The sequence below is a fragment of the Triticum urartu genome, chromosome 2 (assembly GCF_003073215.2).
Source record: "Triticum urartu cultivar G1812 chromosome 2, Tu2.1, whole genome shotgun sequence".
Classification (NCBI taxonomy): Eukaryota; Viridiplantae; Streptophyta; class Magnoliopsida; order Poales; family Poaceae; genus Triticum; species Triticum urartu.
In genome coordinates, this window is record NC_053023.1 from 592894224 (window position 1) to 592908066 (window position 13843).

Here is a 13843-nt window from a genome sequence, read left to right on the forward strand (position 1 = left end):
GAATTCTATGGCTAAGTGAGAGTGTTCACGCATTATAGTCCGATTGCCTTGTTCGTTGGGCTGAGCGCCTCCCTCGAAGGACCCAAACATGGGAAAGGAGTGCTCAGGTTTATCCCCGAACACCCCAGCACTAGCGGCACGGGGGCAGAAGCCGACGACTCGCCATCTCTCAGAATTGATAAACAACCGCATAGAAGGTAATATTTTAAATTCCAACAGCATTGCTTAGCGCATATGAACAAGTTTTCAGCGCACAGGATAAAACGAGCAAGTTTCACTCAAAAATTACATCCCTAGAACATTAATCCGCCACAAGGCAGGCACCCTTCAGAACATCCTTATAGTAATTCTCGGGCTTGCGATGCTCTTTCCCCGGTGGTGGCCCGTCCTTCACAAGCTTCTCAGCATCCAGCTTACCCCAGTGCACCTTAGCACGGGCAAGGGCCCTACGGGCACCTTCAATGCAGACGGAGCGCTTGATGACTTCGAGCCTTGGATAGGCCTCCACCAGCCGCCGCACCAGCCCGAAATAGCTCCCAGGCAGAGCCCCTCCAGGCCATAGCCGAACAATGAGGGCCTTCATGGCCTGTTCGGCCGCCTTGTGAAGCTCGACCAGTAGCTTCAGCTGGTCGCTCAGGGGCACAGGGTGTCCGGCCTCAGCATACTGAGACCAGAACACCTTCTTTGTCGAGCTACCCTCCTCGGCTCGATAGAATGCGGCGGCATCAGACACACTCCGGGGAAGATCTACGAACACTCCTGGAGAGCTCCGGATTCGGGTAAGTAACAAGTAACTCACGTTTATGTGTTTGCTTTGCATAAAGAATGCCTTACCCGCCGCTATCTTCTTCACCTCATCCAACTCCTGGAGGGTCTTCTGGGATTCGGCCTTTGCAGACTTGGAATTTTCAATAGCCACCGCGAGCTCGGACGCTCGCGTCTTTGAGTCAAGCTCCAAACTCTCATGTTTTTCCATGAGCCTGGAGCTCTTGCTGTACCTTGCCAACCTCGGCCTCATACTTCTCCCGCTCGGTGCGCTTCGAGGCCGCCCTCTTCTCGGCCTCAACCAGCGCTTGCTTAAGGGTCGCCACCTCAGACGTGGCCCCTACAATAGCCACAATAATCCTGTCATTCTTTGCAATTGCACCTTTTTATATATATTAAAAAAAGGTATTTCTTACCTTCATTGTCCTCGAGCTGCTTCTTGGCACGCCCGAGTTCTTGCTCGGACTGCTCGAGGTTCTGCTTTAGCGTGTCCACTTCCGCAGTCAGTGCGGCGGACGCAAGCAGAGAAGCCTGCATACGCATATTGACTCATTTTTGTTAGACTCCTGCGAATTTTATTTGATCCTCTATTCGGCTTTTCTTCCCGAACGCCAAACAGAGCATCAGGGGCTACTGTCTATGCGGTAATATTATTTACACATTCTTTACTTACCTCAAAGCCTGTTAAAAGGCTAGTACAAGCTTCAGTCAGTCCGCTCTTGGTGGACTGAACCTTCTGGACCACCGCACTCATAATAGTGCGGTGCTCCTCGTCGATGGAGGTGCCTTGGAGCGCCTCCAACATATAGTCCGACACCTCCGGTTGGACGGGGGCCACCGGCACGGTGGGCTTGCTCCTCTTGGAAGGAGGTCCCCCGCCGGACTCTGGAACCTTTGAAGGTTCCGGAGCGGTATCCGGCCTAGAGCCGGACTTGGAGCCCTGGGGGGTTTCATCCCCTTTACTCCTGGAGTCCGGGAGGTCGCCTTGCGGCGCCTCCAGGACCACCTTCTCCCGTCTTGGAACCTGTTGGGACAACACTTCGGTGTCGTCTGTAGGGCAGGGGGAGGAAGCCGTCGGAAGCGAGTTCACATCCGACGAGTCCAGTGAGCCGCTCGACGACGCGTCGAGCCGGTCTTTGGGTGGGCTGCATAAACATATTCGACGTAAGGGAAAGCTGTGCAATAAATGAATACTATGAATTACTCTGGTATCCGGATACTTACGATTTTGCCAGGGGCTTGGCCCTGGGCTGCCACTCCTCTCCGCCATCGTCGGCGTCGGTGGAGTAGTCCGGAGGAAGGGTTTTCCCCTTCTTGGACCCTCCGGCCTCCCTAGAGAGGGTGGCCTTCCTTTTCTTCTCTCCTCCCGCTGGAGGGGGAGATGTCTCTTCTTCTTCCTCCTCGTCTTCACGGGAGGAATGCGCCTTGGAACCGTCGGATGATGGATCCGACACCTCCTGGCACCGGGCACTCTTTCGAGTCCCCGTGGCCTTTTTCGCGGCCTTCTTCTCCGGCACCACATAGGGTGCCAGAACCAGCAGCTTCGCCAAGCGAGCGTCCGCTGGGCCTTCGGGCAAAGGAGCCGGACAGTTGATCTGTCCAGATGTCACCTGCCAATCCTGTCAAAGGTAAGGGAGCTTAGATCCCGCATGGAGTCAAACTATGAAAAACTGATACCCTGTAAAAGGAAAAAACAACTTACCGCATGAGCGTGACATAGCGTACTGAATCCGCGATCCTCGGTAGCAGATGCGGGGGCCTCGACGCCCTTGAAAAGCACCTTCCAGGCATCTTCGTACGTTGTGTCGAAGAGCCTGCTCAGGGTTTGGTGCCGCGCCGGGTCAAACTCCCACAGGTTGAAAGCCCGTTGTTGACACGGGAGGATCAGGCGGATGAGCATAACCTGGACTACGTTGACAAGTTTGAGCTTCTTGTCCACCAGGGTTTGGATGCATGTTTGGATTCCGGTCAGCTCTCCTTTCTTAACCCACGACAGGCCCATCTCCTTCCAGGAGGTGAGCCGTGTTGGGGGTCCAGATCGAAACTCGGGGGGTGCGACCCATTCGGCGTCACGCGGCTCGGTGATGTAAAACCACCCCGATTGCCACCCCTTCAGGGTCTCCACAAAGGAGCCCTCGAGCCATAGGACGTTGGCCATCTTGCCCACCATGGAGCCTCCGCACTCTGCCTGGTTGCCGCGCACCACCTTCGGCTTGACATTGAATGTCTTGAGCCATAGGCCGAAATGGGGTCGGATGCGGAGGAAAGCCTCGTACACGACAATAAACGCCGAGATGTTGAGGACAAAGTTCGGGGCCAGATCGTGGAAATCCAGGCCGTAGTAGAATATGAGCCCCCGGACAAATGGGTGGAGAGGGAAGCCCAGTCCGCGGAGGAAATGGGGGAGGAACACCACCCTCTCATGGGGCCTAGGGGTGGGGATGAGCTGCCCCTTTTCGGGAAGCCGATATGCGATGTTGTTAGACAGGTATCCGGCCTTCCTCAGCTTTTTGATGTGTCCCTCCGTGACAGAGGAGACCATCCACTTGCCTCCCGCTCTGGACATGGCTGGAGAAGGTTGAGGTGGGGAGTGCGGACTTGGGCGCTGGAGCTCGAGTGCGCAAGAATGGATAGGCGAAGGAGGAAGAAGGCGTAGGTGAAAAGGTGGATCCTTATCCCCTTATATGGGCGGACGCAACTACATGTCCCCACCAGCCTGGTAAAACTCGCTTATCTCCAAGCGCCGTAATCAATGGCGCGGTTGGGTTACCCACGCCCGTATTGATGAGAATCCCGGGATAAGGGGACACGATCTCTGCTTTAACAAGACGTGCCAAGGAAACCGCCTCGCATGACGCGCTGAGGTGGGATAATGAAATGACTCAGATAAAGGCTTGGCCGTGGTGTGTCACGCTACGGAATACGTCAGCTGATTAGATTGGTGTAAATATTATTCTCTCTATGGCAATATGTGGAAACTTATTTTGCAGAGCCGGACACTATCTTTGTGTTCAAAATCTTCTATGAAGTACTTGGAGGAGGAACCCGCCTTGCAATGCCGAAGACAATCTGCGCGCCGGACTCGTTGTCATTGAAGCCTGGTTCAGGGGCTACTAAGGGAGTCCTAGATTAGGGGGTGTTCGGATAGCCGGACTATACCTTCAGCCGGACTGCTGGACTATGAAGATATAAGATTAAGGACTCCGTCCCGTGTCCGGAAGGGACTTTCCTTGGCGTGGAAGGCAAGCTTGGCGATACGGATATGTAGATCTCCTACCATTGTAACCGAATTTGTGTAACCCTAACCCTCTCCGGTGTCTATATAAACCGGAGGGTTTTAGTCCGTAGGACAACATACACAACAACAATCATACCACAGGCTAGCTTCTAGGGTTTAGCCTCTCCGATCTTGTGGTAGATCTACTCTTGTACTACCCATATCACTAATATTAATCAAGCAGGACGTAGGGTTTTACCTCCATCGAGAGGGCCCGAACCTGGGTAAAACTTCGTGTCCCTTGCCTCCTGTTACCATCTGGCCAAGACGCACAGTTCGGGACCCCCTACCCGAGATCTGCTAGTTTTGACACCGACATTTGCCTTCTCGGAATTTAGCACACGAGATACAACAAGAGCATGATCAATGTGTTTCTTTAATTTAGCATGGTCATCGTTGTGTGACTCCTCAAGAGCCAAGCAATGACCGCACTCTCCCTCAAGAGCATTAGAGAGATGCGATATCTCATCAGCATAGTCACGACTATGCCCCTCCATCTTAGAGATGGTGTCTTCATGAGCCTCGATCATGTCATTGGCTTCACCATGTTGTTCCAAGAGAGCAACGAAGTGCTTCTTGGATTTACCCTTGAGCTTACTCATAAAAGACTCAAATTCATTTTCCTCCATGTTGGACCCCTCACTTTCATCAATGCAATCCGTCAAAGAAGGATGAGTAATGATGGTAGTTTTGATGTTGGGGGTTACCTTGTTAGTGGCTTTAGCCTAGAGGCACTTGGCGTTGATGTTCTCATTGGGTGAGTCAAAGAGGGACGCCCGCGGAGTTGTCGCAATGGCCATGGAGGCCATGGCAACCATCTCACCGTCATCATCATCATCATCATTGTACTCTTCTTGTGCCACCAATACCTTGGGAGGAGTCTTGTTGGTGAAGTGGTTCTTGTTGGGGAAAGACTTGGCCTTGTACTTCTGGATGAGCTTGCCACCATGGTCTTCCTTCTTCTCATAGGGACACTCCGCAACAAAGTGGCTCACATTGCCACAATTGTAGCAAGTCCTCACACGTTGCTTGCCCTTGGCACCACTTGAGTTGCTCTTGTTGAAGTTGGGCCTTGAGTTCTTCTTACTCCAAAATTGTCCTGAAGCGAGAGCCATGTGCTCATGATAATCATATTTTTGTATCCTCGGGGTTTCTCTCCTCTTCTTCCTCTTCCTCCTCTTCTTCCACACTAGCCTTGGCTTTCAAGGAAAAGTTGGGCTTTGATGTATACTACACAACCTTCTTCTTGTAGACGTTGTTGGGCCTCCAAGTGCAGAGGTTTGTAGGACAGTAGCAAATTTCCCTCAAGTGGATGACCTAAGGTTTATCAATTCGTAGGAGGCGTAGGATGAAGATGGTCTCTCTCAAACAACCCTGCAACCAAATAACAAAGAGTCTCTTGTGTCCCCAACACACCCAATACAATGGTAAATTGTATAGGTGCACTAGTTCGGCGAAGAGATGGTGATACAAGTGCAATATGGATAGTAGATAATAGTTTTTGTAATCTGAAAATATAAAAACAGCAAGGTAACTAATGATAAAAGTGAGCGTAAACGGTATTGCAATGCGTTTAAACAAGGCCTAGGGTTCATACTTTCACTAATTCAAGTCCTCTCAACAATAATAACATAATTGGATCATATAACTATCCCTCAACATGCAACAAAGAGTCACTCCAAAGTCACTAATAGCGGAGAACAAACGAAGAGATTATGGTAGGGTACGAAACCACCTCAAAGCTATCCTTTCTGATCGATCTATTCAAGAGTCCATAGTAAAATAACATGAAGCTATTCTTTCCGTTCAATCTATCCTAGAGTTAGTACTAGAATAACACCTTAAGACACAAATCAACCAAAACCCTAATGTCACCTAGATACTCCAATGTCACCTCAAGTATCCGTGGGTATGAATATACGATATGTATCACACAATCTCAGATTCATCTATTCAAGCAACACAAAAGTACTTCAAAGAGTTCCCCAAAGTTTCTACAGGAGAGTCAAGACGAAAACGTGTGCCAACCCCTATGCATAGATTCCCAAGGTCACGGAACCCGCAAGTTGATCACCAAAACATACATAAAGTGGATCAATAGAATACCCCATTATCACCACGGGTATCGCACGCAAGACATACATCAAGTGTTCTCAAATCCTTAAAGACTCAATCCGATAAGACAACTTCAAAGGGAAAACTCAATTCATTACAAGAGAGTAGAGGGGGAGAAACATCATAACATCCAACTATAATAACAAAGCTCGCCATACATCAAGATCGTACCACCACAAGAACACGAGAGAGAGAGAGATCAAACACATAGCTACTGGTACATACCCTCAGCCCCGAGGGAGAACTACTCCCTCCTCGTCATGGAGAGCACCGGGATGATGAAGATGGCCACCGGAGAGGGATTCCCCCCCTCCGACAGGGTGCCGGAACAGGTCTAGATTGATTTTTGGTGGCTACAGAGGCTTCTGGCGGCGGAACTCCTGATCTATTGTGCTCCTTGATGGATTTAGGGTATATTGGTATATATAGGAGGAAGAAATACATCAGGGGGGCCATGAGGGGCCCACGAGGGTGGAGGGCGCGCCCAAGGGGTGGGCGTGCCCCCTGCCTCGTGCCTTCCTCGTTGCTTCCCTTATGTACACCCCAAGTCTTCTGGATTGCTTCCGTTCCAAAAATAAGTTCCGTGAAGTTTCAGGTCAATTGGACTCCGTTTGATTTTCCTTTTCTGCGATACTCTAAAATAAGGAAAAAACTGAAACTGGCACTGGGCTCTGGGTTAATAGGTTAGTCCCAAAAATAATATAAAAGTGCATAATAAAGCCCATAAACATCCAAAACAGATAATATAATAGCATGGAACAATCAAAAATTATAGATACATTGGAGACGTATCAGCATCCCCAAGCTTAATTCCTGCTCGTCCTCGAGTAGGTAAATGATAAAAATAGAATTTTTGATGTGGAATGCTACCTAACATATTTATCAATGTGATTTTCTTTATTGTGGTAAGAATATTCAGATCCATAAGATTCAAGACAAAAGTTTAATGTTGACATAGAAACAATAATACTTCAAGCATACTAACTAAGCAATTATGTCTTCTCAAAATAACATGGCCAAAGAAAGTTATCCCTACAAAATCATATAGTCTGGCTATGCTCCATCTTCACCACACAAAGTATTTAAATCATGCAAAACCCGATGACAAGCCAAGCAATTGTTTCATACTTTTGGTGTTCTCAAACTTTTTCAATTTTCACACATGAGCGTGAGCCATGGACATAGCACTACATGTGGAATAGAATGGTGGTTGTGGAGAAGACAAAAAGGGAGAAGATAGTCTCACATCAACTAGGCGTATCAACGGGCTATGGAGATGCCCATTAATAGATATCAATGTGAGTGAGTAGGGATTGCCATGCAACGGATGCACTAGAGCTATAAGTATATGAAAGCTCAACAAAAATAACTAAGTGGGTGTGCATCCAACTTGCTTGCTCATCACTACAAAAAAAAGACACATCCGTGACATTTTGGGCCAAACGAATTTTTTTTCTATCATACATATGACACTTCTATGACGATAATTGTGAAAAAACCCGGTATCATCATAGATGTGGTGGGCTCCTACTTCTATGACAAAAAATCATGACAGAAAATGGGCTTTTCGTCCTGGGCGGGTCGGAGACGCACCTGCATGACATTCTTTGGGCCATCCATGACGGAAAAAACCATGGTAGAAGCGAGGGGGAGGAAAATTTTGGGGAGTTCCTGGTTACGGTGGGAGGTCGGGGGCCGAGCGATGCACGTTTCTCTCGTACACGTACACGCGTGTGTGTGAGGCGTTGGCTCTAACTGAACCCGAGCGAGGCGTTGGGATCTAACTGAACCCGAGCGATTACACTGCAGGCTACGCGTTACTGAACCCGAGCGATCGATCGATGGATGTTAACTAAACCCGATCGAGCGATTCCTTCGCTACTGCTGCTAACTGAAGCCGATCGATGCTGCCTCTGGGATGAACAGTGAGCGTTGCGGGGGGTGTTGGATGAACAGTGAGCGGTGGCGTTGCCTCTGGATGAACAGGACCCCGTGGTGTGGTGGAGGGCTGGATGAACAGTAGACGGTGGAGGGGTGCCCGTGGAGGGGTGGTTGAACAGGACCCCGTGGTGTGGAGGGCTGGATGAACAGTAGACGGTGGAGGAGTGCCTGTGGAGGGGTGGTTGAGCAGTAGCCGGTGGAGTAGCACGCGGTGGAGGCTGGATGAACAGGAGCCCGTGGAGGCTGGAGGAGGTCGACGGTAGCCCATGGAGGCTGGAGGAGGTCGACGGTGGAGATGAACAGTATCCCGTGGAGTCCCATTTTGCGGTACGCCACACCCCTCCCGATGAACAGGACCCCCGTTTTGACCGTAGGAGGTCCATTTCGTCCGTTTTGCGGTACGCCACACCCCTCCCGATCAACAGGACCCCCGTTTCGACCATAGGAGGTCCGTTTCCTCCGTTTTGCGGTGCTCCACACCCCTCCCGATCAATAGGACCCCCGTTTCGACCGTAGGAGGTCCGTTTCCTCCGTTTTGCGGTACGCCAGACCCCTCCCGATCAACAGGACCCCATTCCAAACGTAGGAGGTCCATTTCCTCCGATTTGCGGTACGCCAGGCCTCGTTTCCATCGCCTGTTCCGTCCAAGCCCTCCCGATGAACACGACCACACATTCCATTCCGACCCAGTCGGTTGGCTCCCACGCGTTTCGTTGCCTCCTGATGAACACGGCGCATTCCATTGCCTCCCCATGAACACGACACATTCCGTTGCCTCCCCATGAACATGATGACGATGCTGTTTCTCCGTTCCGACCCAGCCATGTACACGAGCCATGACCGTACGTATGCGCGAGTAGGCGTTCGAGACCCCGCCCGTATGTACACATACGTGGCCGTATTTTCTTTATTGCACCATGGCCGCTGTACGTACGTGTACATGCTACGTGCGCACCTCTACTACGACACGTACACGCCTCTACTACGACATGTGCGCGCCTCTTCATCCACCAGTATATATGTACGTACACATTCGCGACCAGAATGACAACGCTACGTACGCTTCGACCAGGTGGGTCCCGACTGTCAGGCACTTCCTTGCATGCGAAGATGTAGCTGGTGGGTCCCAGCAGTCAGGGGGGCGAAACATTTTTTTGCCCAGATGCACTTCCTTGCGTGCGAAGATGTAGCTGGTGGGTCCCAGCAGTCAGGGGGCGAATCGTTTTTTTTCGGACGCACTTCCTTGCGTGCGAAGATGTAGCTGGTGGGTCCCAGCAGTCAGGGGGAAACATTTTTTTCGCGAAATACGTGGCCCGTCCGGTGGGACCCCGCTGTTAGGTGGAGGAATAATTATTTTGCGCGTAATAAGGAGGCGCTTCCTTGCTGCGGCCATGGACCTAGCTGTCAGCCTCTCCACATACAGTCCACGTCCGATGGAAGCCATTCCTTGACCACGTTGACCACGCCGCGCCGAGAGCACCAGGGCGGTGGACGACGGCGAGGCCTAGGAAGGGGACGACGCGGAGCCGGGGAAGACGCGACAGTGGATGCCCACGCGTAGAGGAGTATGAGGGTTCACTCATTCGGCTGCGGTGTGAGGCTTCCGTCGCCGCAGAATAACAAGGGGTGTGGGTGCGTAGAGGGATGGCGTGGCCAGCGGTGGGAGTAGTAGGGGGCGGTGAGGCCTCCGCGGCATCACAGCCGGCCACGGGCGGCAGGAGCAGGCGGCACGACCGGCGCTGCTTTGGGCGGCTGGAGCAAGAAGACCAGAGGTTGAAGAAGCACTACGGCCGTTGGATGGACATCGTACGGTCACTGGAGCTAGAATCGTTCATATATTGACTAAAGTTGACAAAGGCCTCCGTCCCAGTCAACTTAGTAGGCCCACAAGTCAGCCTCCCACCAAGGTGGGTCCCAGGTAGCAGGGGGTATTCATTTTTTGTGCGTAATAAGGAGGCACTTCCGGTGGGTCCGAGCTGACAGCGGGGGGAACGTTTTTTTTGCGAAATACGATGGCCCGTCCTGTGGGTCCCAGCAGTCAGGAGGAAACGTTTTTTTCGCGAAATACCGGTGGCCCGTCCGGTGGGTCCCTGCTGTCAGGTGGAGGTATAATTATTTTCCGCGTAATTAGGAGGCACTTCCTTGCGGCTGCCGTGGACCCAACTGTCAGCCTCTCCACGTACAGTACTCTTCCGATGGAAGTCGGTCGTTGTCCACATTAACCACTCCGCGCCGAGAGCACCACAGCGAGGCCTAGGAAGGGGACGACACGGAGCCGGGGAAGACGCGGCAGCGGAAGCCCGCGCGGAGAGGAGTACGAGGGTTCACCGGTTCGGCTGCGGTGTGAGGCTGCCATCGCCGCAGAATAACTGCGGGTGTGGGTGAGTAGAGGGATGCCCTGGCCAGCGGTGGGAGTAGTAGGGGGCACTGAGGCCTGCGCGGCAGCACAGCCGTCCACGGGAGGCGGGAGTAGGCGGTCCCGCCACCGCTGCTTTGGCGGCTGGAGCAAGAAGATCAGAGATTGAAGAAACACGACGGCCGTTGGATTGACATCCAACGGTTACGTCTGCTAGAATCGTTTGTTGACGTATATAATAACTAAAAAATCTTGCATACGCGTCAACTAAACAGGCCCACAAGTCAGACCACTCCCTCTTTTTTTAATAATTTATATATAGCTCATGGCAACTTCTTATGCAATTTATTGCAGCCGTTTTTTGGTTGGCCAGGGCCAATTTCGCATATTTCTGTGGGTTCCAAACTATTTTAATACCGAAATGTCGAGCCAGATTTAAAGTACTTTGAAGATATATTTAAATTAGGTTAATGCCCAGTGAAATAGGAATATGAAAATGTGCAAAAATTCAGAAATTATAAAGTAATTGCCAATTTGTCATCTGTTTTTATATTTACAACCCATTTCATATTACTTTCAAGATTTGCAGGCGTCTTGAAAGAGTTGCAGCCCATCAGGGTGTAGAAAAATAAGTAGGCCTGGATTGGGTATTCTTTAGAAAAAATAAACTGGGCTCATTTTCACAAAGAAAAAATAGCTGGGCTGGTCACATGGTGAACATAAAATATAAGCCTAGCCTAGACGGGCCACAGGCCAGTTCAAACCCTACTCCGTCTCAACAATACCAAACAAAAAAATACTGCTCGAGTAGCTACGTCCTAGGTGTCAGCCGATCTTGTGATGTTCTCTTGTCTATTGACTATATACGCTCACAATGTCGTGGGTCCCAGATGCCAGGAAAACACTAGGAGGAAGCATTTTATTTTTCCATACGCTGACGTGCACTACAAAAAAATACACTTCCATGATGATACATGTTTGTCATAGTAGGTCACGTTTTTTGTAATGCATTTACATCCATGACAAATTTATGACAGAATCAAGATAGTCATACCTGTGTTGTCGTAGAAGTGTTCCATGACATTACCAAAATTATCATCAAGGAAGTGTCCACTTCCATGACAATAAATCGTGCGTCACATAAGTGCTTTCGTCAAGGGTGACCGACACGTGGCATCCACCGTAACGGAACGCCGTTAAGCTATTGGGTCGGGTTTTGGACCCGATAACCCGTTAACAGCCCCAACCAATGGGGATTTTCCACGTGTAAAATCATCATTAGCTAGAGGAAACACATGTCAGCTCATCGTTGGGACAGATGTCATCCACTCATTGGACAGGAGGCGCCTATGATAGGTCGACACGTGGCACGACCCAACAGTGGCTCATTCCGGTGAAAAAGGTCGGCCCAGTAAAAATTAGCAGGCCGGCCCATATAAGGCCTACTTGTGTCAGGTCCATTTAAGCCCACGGCCCATACGAGATGTGCCAATTTGGCCCGTTAAATATTTGACACCATTGCAGCCCATCGCAGTTCGAGCCCGTTAACAGCCCGCTATATATTTGGGCTCAATATCGGCCCGATGAGATTTCGGCCTGTTAACGGCCCATTTAATGGATGGGCCAATTTTCAGGATGTACATCTTTCGGCCTTTTAGCGACCCATTTAAATGTTGGGCTAATTTCCGGCCCGGTGTGTCTTTCAGCCTATTGACGGCCCATAAATCTGATGGGCCATTTGTAGTCGGACCTAAGTTTCGGCCTTTTAGCGGTCCATTTAAGTATTGGGCCAATTTCTGGCCCGGTGTCACTTTCAGCCTGTTGACGGCCCATAAATCAGTTGGGCCAATTGTAGTCGGACCTGAGTTTTGGCCTTTTAGTGACCCATTTAAGTGTTGGGCCAATTCCCGGCCCTGTGTGCCTTTCGGCCTGTTAACGGACCATAAATGAGTTGGGCCATTTGTAGTCGGACCTTAGTTTTGGCCTCTTAATGGCCCATGCCCTTCATGGTCCAATACCAGCCCAGTTTCTCTTTCGGCCTGCTAAAGGCCCACAACACAGTTGGGCCGTTTACAATACGACCTGACTTTCGGCCTCTTAGCGGCCCATGCTCTTCATGGTCCAATACAAGCCTGCTATCTCTTTCGGCCTGCTAAAGGCCTACAGTATAGTTGGGCCATATGTAGCCCAAACTTAGTAACGGCCTGTTAACGGCCCGTGAAATAAATTGGGGCCACCTGTTTCCCACTTCGATGTCGGCCTGTTAACGACCCGGGAGGTAAGAGGGCCGACCATTAACTTTCGGCCTAGTAACGGCCCATTAAGTTAATGGGCCCACTAAAGTTCGTTCATGTCTTTAGGCCAAATTAGATAATTTGAGCCCATTACGACGAGCAAAGGTACGGCATACAGGGAATAACGTTGCACATCCAGAATATATTACATGAAATTACATCGACTAGGCAATCAAAGATTGATGCCAGTGCAAATAAATGAGCAGAACGTAACCATCTACAATGTCACAATCTGCAACCTCAGCACAGTTGACGCCCATAAGCATGTGGGCAAGTTCTTGCTGCTTTGCCACACTGTCTCTGAAAACATTGACTAGTTGTTGTGTCGCACGACTCTGCACCTCTGATTCATCCACCATTTCCATCATTGCTTCAGGCATTAATTGGTTCACAAACATACATTTATTCCGTCGCATTCGAGACAGAGGATACTGAACAGATTCAGATGGCAATTTTGGCAGGCTTGTATTATTGATAGTGGAGAGTGTCTTGACCATTGCATCATAACATAAATTAGGACGGGAACCAAACAGATTAATCATGAGTTATTGCCATATTACCTGGCCTAGATTTACTGGAAAGAAACAATGGGGTTGTCTTGCTGTTTTCAGAGTTTGTCTTCTTATCTTCAGCAGCCTGCACAAAATTAACACACTAGCATTGCTATCATTGGCCAAGTCAGATAATAGGAAAGCAACATTGACACAACGAACGTTTGGGCAACTAGCCTACACCAAATTAACACAATATGGCACAACTATCATCAGCCAGGTAAGGTAATACGAAAGCAACATTGACACAATGAATGAATGGGCAACCAGAGAAACACTACAATTCAGTAATGTGTGTGATATGAGATAGCACATTCATGCAGCTCAGTACGCAAAACTACCAGGCAGTTTTCCTTACAAAAATCAACATTGGCGCCTTTAACATTTTGCTACAACTAATTTTAGATCAGATAAAGGTTAGATTCGGGCCGATTAACAAAATACATGCTGATGTAAAAATATAGTGATATACAACAGGTACTTACATCAGCACTGGAGCATAGAGAATTCCCGCAAGATATTTTCCTCGAATACAATCCCAATG